Source organism: Lagopus muta, chromosome 5, assembly GCF_023343835.1.
Source record: "Lagopus muta isolate bLagMut1 chromosome 5, bLagMut1 primary, whole genome shotgun sequence".
In the NCBI taxonomy this organism is placed as follows: domain Eukaryota; kingdom Metazoa; phylum Chordata; class Aves; order Galliformes; family Phasianidae; genus Lagopus; species Lagopus muta.
The window spans coordinates 35498736-35517236 of NC_064437.1; the positions used below are offsets into that span (position 1 = coordinate 35498736).

At 38.0% G+C, this 18501-nt stretch overlaps 1 long non-coding RNA gene across 3 annotated transcripts in view; it reads left to right on the forward strand.

Annotated features, from left to right (window-relative positions):
* Positions 1-18501, forward strand: part of LOC125693816 (uncharacterized) — an 87247-nt gene that overhangs the window by 31069 nt on the left and 37677 nt on the right. The window contains exon 3 of one of the 3 annotated variants that reach the window (XR_007377264.1): positions 698-773. The exons of the other annotated variants lie outside the window; for them this stretch is intronic. This is a non-coding gene — a long non-coding RNA (uncharacterized LOC125693816). The remainder of the gene's footprint in view (positions 1-697; positions 774-18501) is intronic. 3 annotated transcript variants of the gene reach the window in all.

Consider the following 18501-nt stretch of genomic DNA (forward strand, 5'->3'; position numbering starts at 1 on the left):
TTTTTTTTAATATTCTATGTTTTGGAATTTCCTTGATGTTTCTTTTGGTACTTGACAGTGATTGCTTTATCCTGCTTTTACTGTCTCCAGTTCTATCATAAAATAATGCTACGTGAGTTACTTTCAGAGGTATACAAACTATAGACAGAAATGTCAATAGGAAAAACTGTATTGTGTTGATTTACCCTTCTTACGCAGAGCTCTATCTGTGTGTTAGCATTTAAAAGCACTCCTAATGAGGAATGAGTATCAGCACATTCACCTATTTCTATTCTACTGCAGAAGACTTCTTGCTGAGAAGAGATTAACATCTGGGTCAGAGAACCAACAGAAAAGCCCCTGAGAAACAGGAATACATTTTTCTTTTTAAAACGGAACAGAATATTGATTCTTTCTAGAATTGCAGTTTTTCTTCTGGAAGACCTTACAGGGAAAATTAAAAAGAAAGAAAAGAAAAAAAAAAGCAAACTAATAGAAAACAGACATTAGGTTATGTGTGTACAGTTTGTACAATCTATACAAGTCCAGGTTCTTCAGCCACCTTGTAGGGCCTGCCTTTTTTCCATGCCTTGTCCTTTGTCGTGGATATTTTCACCAAGGACTTGCTGTGGAGTGCAGGAGTTGACTAATATTTAGTGAAAAATAAGCCTACTTTTTTATAACAGTATGTTAAGTCTCAGCCATCTGTTTTGCACAGTCACAATTCTGGTGCTCCTGAACAACTTCCAGGCAGAAGGAAGAGACAGAGTAAGGAGAAGAAAAGGTAATCAGAGGTAAGCGTGCAAAGAACAGGAAACCAAGGGGGAGATTATACCTACAGACAGAATGCAAAGGCAAAAATAATTGCAATCTCTGAAATAGGTAGGAAGAAATTATGGTATATAAATCATTGCTGAGACTGAAGGTACTTCAGTACTTTCTAAACCAAGCTAGTATCACAGTTGTTAGCTGTAACGAAACTGGGGATAGGTTTCCTTTGTCTTTCTCTGTTATGAGTGGTAAAATAGGAAGTGAGGAAAGGATGAGAGACCATGGGTAAACAGAAATCATCCAAAAAAAAAAAAAGAAATTAGTTCACTCTGAGCAGTACAGATTAAAATGGGTTAGGAATTTTCTTCAAGATTATTCTGAATAGCTCAAAAAGTCAATTAAAAAAATTATCTTTATGACTTGCTTGTTTACAAGATTAAATGGTTCAGTTGCTGCTTTTTAAGTCAATTTGTTTATGATTTGTTTATGGACTGCATGTATTTTTTGTTCTTTATGTGATGACTTCTCTTTGGGAAGGACCTTTAAAGGAATAGTTCATCTGTTAGAGGAAGGTGTAAGAAAAATTAGAATTACAAGCTGCTAGATCACAGTCCTACTCTGCTTGCAGCAGTTCTTTTTGTGCAGGATGTTTCAGTATATATCTGGGTTTGTAATTCTGAAGTCATAAATGTTTAGACATTCTGTGAAAAAGCTCTCTGACATTTGAAGAGAGAAACAGTGTTGTCCTAGAGAAAGACTGAACAGAGACTGTACTTAATTGCCTTGCAGTTTATCTACTGGTTAATGGAGGGGAGATCTCTAACCAGGAATGCAGTTAATGCTGCCATCCAGTAAGGAGGCTTCTTGTTTCAGTAGTCAATACCTTGCTTCAGAACTCTTTCCAGAGAAGGTCTTGAAATTTCTAAGGGATAGTGCTAAAGTTAATAGGAAAGAGTTCTGATACTGTTATACACAGTAATTCTTAAGATGAAGAAAAATCCTGAGGTATTTACTTTCTCTGTGACATTTCTACGACTTTGCCTACAGATAGCAGTCTTCTTTGTGTTTACATATGACAAACTTTGTTTATTATTGTTTCTTTTCTATTAAAAGCTGCTTTCAGCTCTTTCCTCCCCTTTTACGTGGCCGCTGGCTATAAGGCTCTAGAGGCAACAGGAATCTCACCATCATTGAAAATGTATTATTGTACATCAATCCTGTGTGAATTGATATCAGCAAAGGCTGAGAGAATTTATGCAGCCTAAACTTCCCAATGTGGAACTCCTTGGAGATAGTGCCAGTGTTGTTTTGTTAAGTTTAAACTCTTTCACTAAAGGCGTTTTGATGTCACTGGGAATGACAGACTTTGGAGTAGGTTTTTGATTATTTCCCTACAAAATTAGCCCATTAAATGCATTTTAAAGTGGAAATGTTTGACCAAATGCTTGTAAATAGAAAGTAAGCTCTGAAGTGGTGATACAGGCTCAGAGGCCCCAGCGCTATGCAGCCTGGGCTGTCAGACCAGACATGCAGTGAGTGGTGGAGGCATTATGTATAGCTTTTGTGCTGAACCCTACACATATGATGGCTGTGTACCTCTGAGGGGTGTAGTTCTGTGAAAGCAATACTGACTTTCTATCTGTCACTTTGAGGACTTGTTTACTGTGAGTCCAAGCTGAACGCCCGTTGGTCTCATTGGCTTTTAGGGCAAGAAACAATCTGGCTTTAACACAGACCTTTTCCTCCGTGCTCAGTGGGGCTTGTCAGCACTGCATCATCCAGTACTCATCATTACAGCCTGCGCTCGCTTTCCTGCAGCATGTATTGAACGATCCAAAAGGAAACCTTGCAGTTGTGGCTGAGAGTTATTGCTGCAAACCAGTGATTTCCAAGGCTCTCTGTGTTTTCAGCTGAGGAAATTCAGTGATGAAAAACAACCACAAAAAATAATTGTCGGAACACAATGCATCTGCTGTGCTATTTTGTTACGCTTCATTAAAATGAATTGGATACAGAATTATTTTTTTACCTCAATATTCATGTTCCATCTGATGTGAAATGAAAATGCACTTGCTTTGATAAACGGATAGGAGAGGTATCTGATTTGACTTCTCTGCTGATTGTTAAACAAACACTCTGTGCTTTGTTGAAATCCTGTTTTGTAGCTTACAGTCATATCCTCCACAGAATCAAAATGTTCTCTGTCATCTGAGGAGTAGCAGTTTCTACAGGACTAATCATCCTTGTTCCGTAGAAATCAAAGAACGCCCAGCAACACACAATTACAGTTAAGTTCTGATCCTTTGTCACATTGAGAAATGCTGTGGTTGGGAAAATATCTCTGCAAGTTATTTATTTGAGCGTAGAGAACTGTGAAGGGGGGACAATTTTCTTGGCTGTTACCTTAGTAGGCTCCAGGGCCACAGACTCTAAGCTGTAGATGTGAAGGAATTAGAATATGCAGTGACACTAGTGCGATGTATTGCAAATACGGCAATCCAAGTTGGAGTTCTTAGTCATAGTCCATGAAATGCAATAGCTGGAGGCCTTGCCAAATAAATTCCCAAGTTTCTTCTTCCTGGTGTGATGTTATTGATCCCATTATTCCCCCACACTGAGCAGGAGACATAGTTCTGCACTAAATGTATCTTTTGTACTTGGGAACAAGTCAGGGTAATAGATGGCTCTTCAATGACTACAAGCATTCAATTATAGTTAGCAAATTTCTGTTAGTGATAGAAGTCTGAATCAGAGTGAGCCAGCCTATAGTGAAATTCTATAGTGAAATTCTGAGTTAGGTCTTTTGTTTGGGATTTATTCTTCAAATACATTACTAGGCAGAGAAATTGCTGGAACGCCAGATGTCGAGAACAAGAAGAAAAAGTCTTATCCATGCAACATGAAGTTGGCTATCTTGTATGATAACTTCTCAGATGTCAAGTGATTTGAATTCAAGATGTAAGGAAATTTACTTAGACTGCCTGTGCTCTTTTCAGTAAAGAAATGTGTTATTATTTGCATAGGAACTATTTCCCCACCACCTCGTGCTGAACTGAAGTATGACACTGCATTCCTCGAGATGGTGAGGAAACCCAAGTATTGGCTTGGCACTCAGCATTGCTGCAGAAGCCACAGCTCTTAGAAGAGCCTGATGTTAGAAAGATTCGTGTAGGAAGACTGGAAATGAAAGCAGATCAACTGGTAGGTAACAAAAGCACAAGCAATAGGAAGAAAGGTTACTGATGTCTCGTTCTAATTCTGGTGTGTTCTTGTGGAGATGTCTGTAGAAAAGCAAGCAAATCGAGAGGCAGCAATGGTACAAACGAGTGGGCTGGAAGCCAGCCATTAGTTCTGTGAGAGGTGATCAAGTGCAAGTGTTGCATCCTCTGTTAGGCTGGTTTCCAGCATGTGGTCAGAGTCACAGTGCTGATTTTAGCGGTTACAACGTTTTCTCTCCACTTGCATGTTTTCTGCAAGGTTAGCCAGGGCACAGTGCTGCCCTATGGCTTTGCTGCTCTGCTGCTCATTATGCTAAGGAATTGCAGCTGAGCCCCACTTAGACTGGTCCTTCCAGGCCTGCAGACCTGCTGCCTTGTCCGCTGCCAGGCTGGGACCTGGCAGGGAACAGATCACTCTTCTGAGGAAGTTTATTTCACATGAGGCAATACTAGTGAGTCCCAAATGCTATGCTCCCTCACAATGAGATTAGTCAAGAAGGTAAATGCAAGCTGTTCTGGCCCTTCCTGCGCCCTGAGATCTTAGGCTGCTGCATGTTTGTGTGTTGCTTTGAGTGAAGTAGTCCTGAGGGGAGTGGGATTGGAATTGTATAGATGTCTGTAGGATGTGGAACTTCTTTAAGGGATGGAAATAATTTAAAAAATGTGTGTTGTGAGGAGTAGCAACAACCAGTGGGGAGAAACAGTGCATGAAATTTTTAGGAAACAAGCTGAAACCCAGGCCTCCAAGTCAGTGTGAAATCTGTTGCAGCGTTGGAGCGTGATGGGCTCCAGCTGTAAAAGGAGCCTGAGAAGATGAGAAGGTAATGTCCAATGCATGCTATACCACGTTACATGACATAGGCTTCTTATAGGAATCCAATGAAGGGTGTCAAATCGTACTGCAGTTGACCTAATTTTCTCACTGATGAGTTTCAAAAGGTTGTTTCAGAAGATGCCAGCTAGTTTTCATGTACTTTAATTTGTAATCCGAGCAATAAAAGGAAGGTACAGTGGATAAAGTATATGTGGATGTATTTACTATTATGCTCGCAATCCATCAAAACAGAGGCTTTGAGAAATGGTTTGTAGGTGTGCTACATAATAGGCAGCTTCTTCCAGAAGGTCTTTCCCCTGGAGCTTAAATGGTGTACGTCAGCAACTTCCTTTAAGGTTGCCTGGTGCTGATGGTAGTGAAAACTTGCCTCAATGTATTTAGGAGGCTAATAAATTCGGTACTTTATTTTTAAAATGATCCTCTGCAGGCGAATTTTAGCATTCTGGTCTGCTTGAAAACTATCTTCTAGATTTTAAAATTAAAAGAGAGGGGGCCTGAACTAAATGCATTATCAAGTATAGGGATGCTTAAGTAAGGCTTTTTTGACCCAAGCCTTGATGTTGAGTTTGTTAATGCTGTGACCTGCACGTAAACGCTTTCGTTTACCCAAGACTGGATGGCAGATGTTTAGGAAAAGCAATAAATAAAGATGTTATAATTGTTTAAAACTGAAGTACTATCTTGGTCCACTTAATTCTGCGACATCTGCCAGTGGCTGAATGCAGAGGAAGGTGCATTTTACTTTTTAATTAGGATCTGACATCTTAAAATGCTTCTCATGCTCAGGGAAGACTGAAATTTAGGTTACATACACAAACCATATGTGGAAGATCTTATTTACTGTCTGGGATATTCTAAAATGTGTGAAGGTGATGTTCCTGACTGTATGTCTCTGAATGTACAGATTAAAATGATTGCATGCATCTTTGAACTGCGGCAGCTATTGAAACATTTATATAACAGTACTGCAAAATGTATGTCTACACAGGCAGCCTTTCTAGCTTAGAGATATAATTAAACAGGCAGATGAATACATGAATTCTTCAAGTGCTCATTTATAAGTTTTTAATCAACTTCTTCCTAAAGTGATAGAGCAGTGCTAGTACTAGATACTCTGAGTAAGAGTATGGAAGCAAGTACAGTGACATTGTGTATGGTGGGAAGACATTTTTGTTGTATAGTTGAGAACACTCTGAATACTCATACTTTATTTCTGTAAGTACTGTGAAATTGGGATCTTATGTGTATGCAGAAATTCATCAAGCGGAAGAGCTATTTGGTTGAACTGTGGCTCTATACAGACAGACCATGTTGCAGTGGTTCAAAAACAAGCTGGTGGTGCACTTTTGCTTCAGAGTATTACATAATTAAGAGATAGTAAGAGACTACAGCTGTAATAGAAGTGTTTTGTATATTCTCAGTTGTGTTTCTGAGGCATTTGACACTATAGCATCTATTTAGTACTACCTGTCAGCAGAGAAGATTGATGAATCTACATGAAGATTGCCATTGAAATTATTTACATGCAAAACTTAACAACACTTCAAGGTTCTTGATATTTCAATGAAGTCTTACTGCCTCACTTACCAGATTAATTTCATAGACAAAAATACTAGTGGCGAGGCTAGTATTTGAATGTTCACTTTTTTCCACAGTAAGAAGCAATTCAAACTCTACCAAATTAAATAATAATAATTATTAAATGAATTAAAAAAAAAAACAACATATTTTTTGAGGTTGATGGAACTAATCCCATTCAAAAGCATGAAGGTAGGTCTATGTAAGAACATGAAGAGCTATGTGATCTGAGAGTGACTGGAGTTTATTTTTTCCTCCCTCAAGATTGGGATGGCATTTGAGAAGACTAGCTGTGTACATATTAGAGTGCCTTCAGAGTATCTTGCAGGAAGTGAATTTTAGAGCTCAGCTACACAGTGGTGCTGGTGTCAGGAATCATAGCAGCAGGACTGGAATTTCTAGGTCATTGCTAGAGTTTATGTAGCTATTTCAGTCAACTTTATTTCCAGTTGCACAATAGATGAGTAAGAAATAGAATTCCTAGTTGTATTCTGTTCTTCTGAAATTCATTAACAATTAAGGCAATTCTTGAATTATGATTGAATTCACAGAGTATCATTTTATATATATATATATATATATATATATGTATATATATGTATATATATATATGTATATATGTATGTATGTATGCACACATACATACATATCATAATCTTATTCTGTGAATCATGCCAAAAGATGTTCTGGTCAGTACATTCAGTGGTCGGCACCTTTTAGTTTTCCTTAATTGGCTGATTAATCAAAAATCAAAAAAATATTTATTCATTTATTTTCCCCTACAAATTACAAATGAAAAGAAGGAAACAAACTGGTGAATATCTGGAATGTGATGGTTTACCAGGCTCAGCTACTGGGCTCATTTCATGCACCAACAACTGAACATTTCAGACAGGAGATACATGCTATGAAGTTTTTATGTAATTATGATTTTGGGTACTTGGTCTGTGAATATATCAGTATTCATATGTGCTGAGCTGATGAAAAATTAAAAATGGACAGTGTAAATATTCATTAGCTATGATGAAATTAAAACTCAGTTTCAAAAACACTGTTTATTTTTTCCTGAATAAACCAATAGACTGGAGTGCTGCTGCTGGCAGCTCTTGATGTCATTTATGTTACATCCCCTAAATCTGACAGAGGGATAAGATGATGTGTTTCAGCCTTCATTTCAGATGACAGTCTAAATACCCTTTGGGTAAATCACCTTATCAATTTATTAATTTCAGTTCATAATCATGTGACCAGTGAACACTTTTTGCAGATAAGATGGAAGTGTTTTTGCTGAACTGCGCACAGCAAGCACTGTGGTTAACAGTTGTGCTTTTCTTCACCCAATGCCACACCAAGTCTAGTGGGAAAATCATGAGTTTTAGAGAGGTACTTGCAAGCTAAGGCATTCATTTCATAGGGAATCCTCTGCACTGCTTGGTGGATAATCCCAATTGTTAATTTCTTTACCACATTTTTTGTGGTTAACTATTTTCCAGCCATTGGATCTGGTTACTCTGCCTGCCAGTCCTAAGAGCCAAAGACCTTTCCCATGTGATAGTAACTAGCACATAGTCAGCATCCTGTAACTTTTATTAAAACTTTTGACAGCAACAAAGTTATTTGTAAGGTGACTTTATAAGCACTGTTTGGTTTTTCAGCTACTTGATAGAGATGTAATGCAGAAAGCTGGACACAGTCATTCACTACTGATAATATATACTTTTTATCTGTATTACAAATTTCTGTTTTCTTGGAAATACTGCTGGTTAAATTCAGGAAGGACTTAGTAGGTTTTGCTGCAATCATGGCAATTGAGTGAATCCTCTGCACTGAAAGCTGCTGTCTACAAAGCAGGATGTAGAGGGCAAAAGGGGTTGTCTTTGAACATCTGAATCTCATCTGTCTCAGCTGGTAGATCTCTGCTTTCTCTACTTAGCATTTATTTTCTTCTCATCAAATCTCTGTGTTCAAGTACGAGAGTTTTGTGTCATGAGGTTGTTGCTGCCCGTTTGATGTTCTGGACAGAGGCCCTTTCATGTTTAGGACTATCTCTAGGTTGTTAAATTGACTAAGGATTTCGTAGTGGCCATGAAGGAAAATATATTTCACTTACAGAATTATACAAAAACTAGTACATGTAATTCATATTAAGAAGCTCTGAATAATTGCATGTGGCACTGTACGGTAGCCGATGTACCGTTGTCTATTGGCAATAAAAGCACAGCGAGGAAGAGGTATGCCAGATGTCCCCATTCAAAAGCCTGCTAATTGTAGGACTGTGATACTCCTTGCAAAAGCATGAGGCCTTCTGGAACTGGGGAGGTGGGCTCAATTCTCTCTCTTTGGTCATTGATTTTTCTCTGCCGTGGTGGGCAAGTCACTCTAGGTGTCTGTACCTGACTTTGTACATATTGTAAGCTGATGGCAATAGCAACTTTGTTTCCTATTCATAACTTTTTCATGTTTGTTTTACTGTTTTGCACATTTGTTTTGAAGTTTAATAATACAACAAGGAAAAAAAGACAATCAGGAATCTGCAGACTTAGTAGATATTGCCCAAAAAGTGTAGGTAAAGAAAAATTCTGCCTTGTAAGATCACAATTGTTGGACAGAAGACAATTCCCAATTGTTCTTTTGTTTTCACTTTTTTCCATCTCAGTGAGTGGTGTTTGAAGGTCTTCTTTTGTTTTAATCCCTCCCCCTTCTGGTCAATCTTCTAGTATAAGTTTTAAATACATGGTAGACCTACTTTTCCATGAAAAATAGACTTCCAGCCTCTCATAATGCCTTGTACACATGGCTACATCTCTCTTTCAAGAACAGAACAAAACATAGCTGTGTATCCCTGAGAAACGAAGTTTTAGATGTCACTCTTTAAAGAGTATATGTACAAAGTCCTATGTTTCATGAGGCTCAAATCACAAAAGAAGTGACTGTCAGGTGAATCCTTGAAATCATAGCAGATGGCTGTATCTAGCTTGATATAATTTCATCTTATCAGTGATTTTTGAATTATCTCAAATGCCATCATCTATGGTAAATTATATATTGCATCTGTTCTGCAGCAACAAGCGAGATCAGGAATGAAATGATATTAAGCACTCTCCCATCTGCCATAACCAAGGGGTGCATTTAATGAGATCTCTTTTCTTCTGTGCTTCCATTGCACCAAATGGAATTGAGAATGGCACTGAGTATTTAGTTTTTTTTTTTTCAGGAGATGATGCAAATTTTTAACAGTTGGGCAATAACTGCAATTTTTTTCAGTCTCTCTCCAAAAAATTCGAAAAGGATGGATTTTCTTTTCATGGAAGTTTTTGGAGTTTTTTGTTTCTTTCTGTTTTATGTTAATTTAAAACACAGTTTATCGAGTGGGATTTCTGTTATGTCAAAAGATATACTTCAATTTTAAATTCTTTAGTGAATCTCCAAGCAGACCTGTTCAAAGCAGAAAGCTGAAAACATGTAATGATTTTTTTATGACATCATAATATTCAATAGGATATTGAATATGGATTCATGAAATAATGCTATACAGATCCCCACAGAATGTTATGTTCCATGAACCTAAATAGTATTAATGGAATGCTGTGAAAGATAACCTGAATATGAAATTGTGTCTGTTTGGAAGTTATTTTTTATTTAATCAGTGCAAATAGAAGGTAGCCTAAATTAAGAACATCATTATCAGCTGAAACATCTTAATCTCAAAAGCTATTCTAAAAATCATTGATAATTCAAGCTTGCCTTTATACTTTTTACTGCCATGGATGTAATGCATGCAGGATCTAAGAAATAAGAGAGATTTCACATTTCCTCAAGTTCTTCAGGTACAGTTTTTTTCCTTTCCCCAGTGAGCTCAAATACTGTCAGTGTATTTCCCTACCTAATTAAGTGGTCATTTCATCAATCCTCAGGCAGTAGTTTTTGTTATTTTGGAGGACCTTGTCAGGAAAAGGCTAAGTGTTCCTTTAAGGCTGAGATAGATTTCCTTGCCACTGTTCAGAGTTTTGCTATGGCAAAATGTGTTGCAGCCAAGTTATTAAACCTACTGATAAAAAACAAAGCTGCATTATATGTTCTCCTACAGGAAGAATTTTGTTCTGGAAAGGGAGGTTGCATGGTTTTGAACCAAGATTTTAAGAAGATTACAATAGTTTTGTGGAAAGGGGCCAGCAAAGATCAGCAAGTGCAACTGTCTGACCACTGCAGGGTTAACCAAAAGCTAATGCACGTTAATCGTGTCCTGAGCCCCTACCTTAGGATGTGCCTTCCAGCCCTGTCACCTCCTCTGGACACTTTCAAAGATCTTAACGTCCTTTCTGCATTGTGCTGCCCAGAACTGCATGCAGTATTTGAGGTAATATCTGACGATTTCTGTTCTGAACAGCATTATCTGAGATTTTGCCTTGAAATAGAGCTTGGGGATTTTTTAAGTGAGTTTTTTAATTTTTTAAGACCTCGTATAGCTTATTGCTCTGGTGACAAAGAGAAGCTTTTCAATTTTTCCACTGAATACCAAAAATCAGTTGCTGATGTGGTGTTCCACTTAGCTCTGTAAGGTCTGTATTAGGAGGTTGGCTCCTTGACTGGTAGCAGCCTGCCGTTCCTGGCCTGTTCTCCAGAAATATTCCACCTCTTCATACTGTATTCCTTTTTAGCGAGCAACTACCTAGAAGTAGCAAGGCAGGCTCCTAAGTGATTGTTATCTCATGAATGTTATGTTCTATTTATAAAAATGATCACTATTTTCAGTTAATTCTTTTTTCTTTTCGTCTGAATCTCTCATTTTTTTTCTGTTAGGTCTTTGTGGCTGGCACTAGTGGCAGTATTTCAGACTCCAACAATTACTGCTGTCTAATTTGGTTTTGCATTTTCTGTCTCGTGTCATATGCCTTCACTTCTGCTTGGCTCTTTCTCTTTGTTCTTAGACTGCTAAACTGTGCAGTTTGTCTCACATCTGCCTGCCTTCTCTCACCTGTTTGCTGTTGTAATCTCCTCTTGCCCTGCTCATCCAGTGCAGTATTTTCTTCTTTCTGTACGCATTTTCTTCTGCTTTTTCTATTTTCCTGTGGTTCTTTTTTTTTCTGTGAGCTGGCATTTACATATCTGGTTTGACTGTTTCCTGTTTTAATTTCTTGTATTCACAGAAACACAGAATTACCTGGGTTGAAAAGGATCACAGTGATCATCTAGTTCCAACCCCCTGCTGTGTGCAGGGTCACCAACCAGCAGACCAGGATGCCAGAGTCACATCCAGCCTGGCCTTGAATGCCTCCAGGGATGGGGCATCCACAACCTCCTTGGGCAACCTGTTCCAGTGCCTCACCACCCTCTGGGTGAAAAACTTCCTTCTAATAGAATTCATTACTATTTCAGGGGATGACTGACTGTGAGTACAGCAATAAACAGGGGAGTGAATACGAAGTTGGATCAAGCACTTGGGATTTTCTGGGGGAGAGGAGTACAGCTGATGAAGGTGTCAAGAAGGAAAAATCAGAAAGTTGCCCCTTGGATCAGGAATCATTTGTAAGTGCTTCAGACCAACTCTTGAGTGTAGGATTAGCAGCTCCTGTTACAAGAAGTAGGATTTGCGGAAAGGATTTAGGAGGATTGGAGAAACACCTCCAAATTAACTTATCAGATGGAAACTAAGTGAAAATGGGGCAGTTTTGTTGGTGTACTCTAACAAATAACAAAGCAAGAGTTTTTAACGAAATCTTAAGTGGAGTGGCACTAAAAGGGTGGATGTTTCTGTCACTTCACGAAGTAGCTATGGTACATCTTGGCTTACATTGCAGATGTGGTGTTTCTATGCATGAAGAAGCAGAAAAAGAGGTGACTGGAAATGCTCTGAGATGATGGGACACCAGGCACCAAGTGTCAATCATCATTCTGCATGTTGAAAAATGCTGGGATGACAGTGCAGTCCCATTGCTTTTCTGGCACAAGTAACAAGTAGGTCATCTGCAAATGTGTCGCTTGGGTCTAACACTGACAATTGACAGATGTATTTGGTTTGCACACAAGTCTCTAGGCCCCCAGAATAAACCAGGGTTTTTTAAGTGGTGGTCTCATTATGATACAGCTCTTATAAAGGCAATAATATGTTTCTGGAATATGAAGTGCTGTTGGGATTTAGTGATGTTTTCCCAGCTTAATATAACTTGGGCTGTTTCCAAGTTCCAGTGGATCACAGCAAAAATGTGCAATGGCTGCTAGAACAGGCCTGCTCGGAATGGATCCATCTCAAAATTGGATGCTGGTACTGGCAGTATATATATTAAAGTGTGTGTGTGTGTGTGTGTGTACATGTACTTTTTGGCTTGTTATCAGTTATATATTTGTCAGGAGTGATACCCATGCAGTTAGCTGATATTTCTAGGGGTTTGGCTTAGCTTTAGCGTTGTGCTGGACTCATGATCTGAGAGTCAGGCTTAATGCTCTGGGAGTCCATTTCCAGAACTTTCCAATAAAATAGGAACAGCATATATGAAGCAATTACCTTTCAGGAAGCAGTATCCTATCTCTTCACACAGGAAATAAAAAAAAAAAAAAAAACAGAGGCAGAATCTGTTATGTAGCATTAACCTTGAACCTCATGCAAACAATGCAGTGTTCTTCTTAATGCTATCAGAAAATGAATGATAGCAGTGGCGTTTATCATAGCTTTCCATATGAATCATAAATGCTCCCATTTGTCAGTAATAAAGGATTTAAGAAGTGTCAGATCTCAAGGAAGGATATTAATCCTCATTTTGTTTGATGAGTCTCTGCTCTAATAGTCTAACACTCTTACATATACCTGTAGACTGAGAGTGGTTCAGTTAAGCCGTGAATATTGAATTGACATATATACATAATACACACAAAGCAGGATTACTGTAGGGAGAAAGGGGGGCTTTGTCCTCAATTGCCTGGAAAATCTGAAGAATTTTAAGACTTAACTTTCCTTACTGCTTTTTTTATTTTCTATGTTTTCCTCTTGAAAAGATTGGTGTGGTTTGTTCTCCATCTTCATCTCCTCAAAATATCTGCTTTTGGTGATAGAATAATTTGATTCTGCAACTTCTTTGTCTTTCAGCTTTTCTATAGCCTTTCTATTTTCATACATATTCTAGTTAATTTTGTTGGCAAGTTAGCCTCTAATATCTGTCAGTAAGAAAAAATGTCAGATGGTTTTGGTTAGTGGTCAGGGAGCATCTTCCAAGTGATGCTGAGGGAAGGATCCAGCACTGAAAATCCTATGTTTTTATGTATGAAAGGCTCCTTTGTGTGTAGCAAATAGTAATGCAGAGATTGAATTGTGTGCCTTATAATTTAGGCAAGATTTATAATCATTTAAAGCAGCAGTATTGTATCTGGAGGACTGACTCATTTGTGTTTTGCAAATGCTGTTGCAGCTTTTTGCTTTTAAAAAGATGAAATTAGCTTTACATTATTGTGTTTCTGTTATGTCTTCTAACTCTGTGACAGATGCTAGCTTATAGCATCAGCGTATACAGGTAGGAGAGCAACCGTTTTTTTATTGCTTTTTTGCATCCCAAGTCTAGTACTACTTTGTGTTTCCGTTAGTAACTTGGATAATGAAATAAAGAGTGCACTTAATAAATCTGGAAATAGTAATAAGCTCTAGGGAAAGGCCTTGAGTGTTCTGAAAGAGCGTATGGTAATTTTGAGCAACTGGTGGAATCACCTGAATGAAGCAGAATTGCAAAAAACTGAATGCAAACCATGGTGCTTCACTAGGAGGAATCATCTGCAGGGGCACAAAAAGGGATGGACCAGGCAGGAACTCTGCAGACAGGATTTGAACATAAATGAGTGGTTTCCTACTGTTATTAAAACTCGCTGATCCGAAATACTTTTGAATCCGAATCCGATTCGGATTCAATCCGAAATATCGATTTCGGTTGAATTGATTCAATCCGAAATAATATTTGGAAGGAGCAAATAAAGAGGAGGAAGAATGACTGTTTATGAGGGTGGATAGCGATAGGAAGGTGGAATGGTTTTAAACTGAGATGGGAGGTTTAGGTTAGGTATTAGGAGGAAGTTTTCCACCCAGAGAGTGGTGAGGCACTGGAACAGGTTGTCCAAGGAGGTTGTGGATGCCCCATCCCTGGAGGAATTCAAGGCCAGGCTGGATGTGGCTCTGGGCAGCCTGGTCTGCTGGTTGGTGACCCTGCACACAGCAGGGGGTTGGAACCAGATGATCATTGTGGTCCTTTTCAACCCAGGCCATTCTAGGATTCTAAGAAATAACCAGCATGCAAGGAGGGGATATATATGTACATATATTATTTAAAAGAACGAGAGATATCTTTAGATAAATGTTAATTACATTATTGTTTAGCCACTTTGCATAGTAAAACTTCATTATGAAGTGAATTCCTGTTCAGCATAAGAGAAGCAGCCAGTCACTGATTTGCAAAACTATCAGGACTCTGGAAATGCTCACCTGAATCAGGACTGTAATTATAAGGAAATTTGCTGCAGGAAAATTTACTCACAGCATAAAGATTGAAAAGATCTGGGTGTCATCTATCAAAGTGCAACAATTAAATTTTTTTTCCAAGCCAGAGATTGTTGTGGAAGGAAAAGAACTTTTTTTTTTTTTTTTTAAGATGTCTTTCACTTACAGTGGAGAAAATAAACTGCAAATGTTACAGTAATTTTCTCAGATAGCAGTCAGTAAGTCTATGAATGTACATACACACATGCAGTGAGTGGATTTATTCTGCTCTCTGAGGTTGGAGTCACCTATCAATACTGCTACCTGTAATTAACTCTCTGGTGTTAAATAATTCTCTTGGCTCAAACAAAACAAAATAGCTAATCTGAAGAGGTGCTTTTCTCATTCCCAGTGTTCCTGTATCCCCCATAGCTGCCATGTGAATGCTTGTAATATTTCATGTACTCATCTATCTGACAATTGCTATGCAGCCTTCTCCTCTTCTCCTCTCAGGAGATAAAGCTGAGATGCTGTCATCCCATTGTGAGCAACCTGCCAGAGCAGGCTGTTCAGTGAAAAACACAGCATGTGTAAAGTGAACTATGGGACCTGAAATCCACTGAGGAAAAAATGATTTAAAAAGACAAAAAGTCTTAAATTAAGGGACTTCTCAAACATTTCCCTGCTAAAATCTTCCTTATTGCTTTAAATGGGACTAAACATGCATATCAAAGTCCAAGAGGAACAATAGCAACAAGAAAGTCCATGTATAAGCTTGTCACTATAATGTAGTTAATTGTTCCTTGACAACTTAACCCTCCAGTAATAAAACAATTGACCAAGTTTATAAGGGGATTTTACTAAACCAGGAATTGAATGTTGTTCTTCAATTTGGAACAGAATAATAAGACAGATTTTGGGGGAAAGAAGCAATTATTGGAAATTTTTGTGGTTTTTACCAACTCAGAGAGTGATAGTGAGCATGAAGATAAGATTAATAATTGCAATATAAAAAATAGGTTAAAATACAAGTTAGTACAACTGCAATTTATTGTTACTTGATATCTGATATTGTCCCAAGGAGAGTGCACAAATATGATCTCTTGATTTAAGTAACTGATGATTCAAGGCTGTATGTAGCTGTGTGGTGCAACACAGAACTGTGTTACAGAGACATAAATATGCAAGCAACCTCATTACTGGTAAAGCTAAGTATCAGGCATGCAACCAGTTCAAATTTACAAGTGCATTAGTTCAAATGCATAATATGACTGAGAGAGGGGATGCAGTCATTTCCAGTTTGTGTACTGTAAAAGCTACCTTATGGAGCTCTGACTTACAATGTATTGATCAGCACAGAAACCTTGGTAATTGCATAGCTTCCTCACCAGCGATCTCACACAAGTTAGTGCTGAGCTGGAGGCTGTCCCTCTGGCCTGACTCAGTCAGCACAATGGAGATGTGCAGGTACGTACGTATGTTGGAGTAATATTTTCTACTTTATCTACAGAGAGAATGGGGAAGAAGGAATCTAATTCAAGCAAGGCTGAAGTCAGGCACAGGATCAGAAGACTAGACCCAGAAATGCTGTCTAGTTATCCTGTCAGTAGGAAGAAAGAATGATCCTATGAGGCAAAATTAATCACTTTTGGAACATTATGAAATTGCATCCCCATGCTTGCTGATGCAGCCGAAACACAAGGGCACGTGTGAGCGGCACAATGCAGAATAGTCACTGTGTTAGCTAGAGGCTTAGTCTGATCTAATTAACCCTGCTCAGAGGCAAGGTTAATGAGCCTGGGTACGGTCCAACACACGAGCTTGGAGGGTTTTTTCAGCTTGCTTGGAGCTACCCTAAGGCTCTACCGTAGGAGTGCAGTATAGGCATGCAAGTCATTAAAATACAAATGAGTAATGTGACTTTGGGATTCTTGTGTGGTTTAATGCAGTGCTATCTCTTAATGAAATGGCACTCATGCTTCTAGGCAGAGTGACAGTCTTAGAACTACGCTGTGAGGAACTAGAAGATGGGAGCAAGGAGCGTCCAAAGGGCAAGTGACCTATGGAGACCAAATTAAAGGCAGAGGAGTGAAATGGTATGTGGAAGTTGGAGTGAGATGGTTTTGCGTGCTGTTCTATTGTAGGTTATACTGGATGCTGTTTTTGCCACAGATTTTCTCTACGTGTTGCTGTTGTTAATTGATGTCTCCTTTCATATCCTGATCCCAGCCTCTGATAGAAACCAAAACTAGTCACGACACTTTTACACCATAAGTTAAGAGCATGAGCTCCATCAATACAGGGGTTCCTTTTAGTATTTTCTGTGCAATCTCAGACACCTCTATACTATCTGCATTCCAGGAATGTCTGCATATCACACATTTCTGGTCATAATCCACAAATTATTTTTCAATAACCAAGCAACGCAGAGAGACTCAAAGTGTAGATGGTTTTATTTACACGGTGTAACAATATTTTCTCCTCCCAACAACAGTTTCTTCCTTCCCACTATCCCCACTGCCCCATGTTTCAGCAATTAATGAGCTATCTCATTGCTTTTATGTCCAATCCAAACTAGTTAAAGGCAAGAAAGCATTATATAATTTCCTTATTTTTCCCTCATAGGTGGGACATAATTGCAGGTATTCAAATGAAGTAATAATAGTGTTAAGGCAAGTAGAATAAACGAGATAGATTTCCTTCTCAAGTGACTGGGACTGTTTTCTTGAGGATGGTTTATACAAAATAATATAATCTAATTCACATCAATTAAGATGTATGAGTAATTAGCACCAGTCTAGTAAATCAACTGATTTTTCATAGAATATTAAGTTGTGGTCTTCTAGTCTAGTAAACAACAAATGTCATACAGTAGTTTAGCTATAAATTTTCAGTGTGTAATATTCTCATTAATTTCTGTTTTTCTTGCTTTTTGTATGAGGGTTTGTCATTCATCAATTTACTGAAATTACAAGAAAACTATAAATAATTCATGGACTTCTGTGTTTCCAAAATCAATGTGCTTGTACTGACCACTTTTTCATATGGAATTACCTGAAACTCATAATCCCAACTTTCTTACCTCTGATTGGATGCTTTATATCCATTTGTTAGAATGGGATATATTTCAGTTAATTATACAATTTAATGCTTAGAGTGAAAAACTGAAAGTATGAATTCAAAATTAGTATTTCATACATGTTTCAACTAGTAAAATAGTTACTGAAAAGCTTGCTGAAAGTAAATACAGAAATGGATACTAATTTGTCTAAATATAATTTCCAGTCTTTATATTTGCCATCAATTTCTTTCATCTATGACATGTACTACTTAGATTAAATGTTTTAGTAAAATTTGTTATAAAATTAGTTTGCTACTGAAATGTCATCTCAGCCTCATTTTTGAAACTCTTATTGGAAACTGAGAGTAGTGGTAATAATACTTAATGAAATGTCATCTTAAAAGCTAAGTGATACGGAGGTGCTTAACAAAGAGAATAGATACTATTAATTTCGTTTCCGGGTTGGGGAAACTGAGGTCTAAAAAGATGGAAAATTTCTTGCCCGAAGTCATTCGGGACTCTGGAAGTAAATTCAGAATTAGAATAAAGATTCTTCCAGCTCTGTTTTTCAGCTTGCTTGGCAATCTTGAACTTAGCAAGGAGAAAT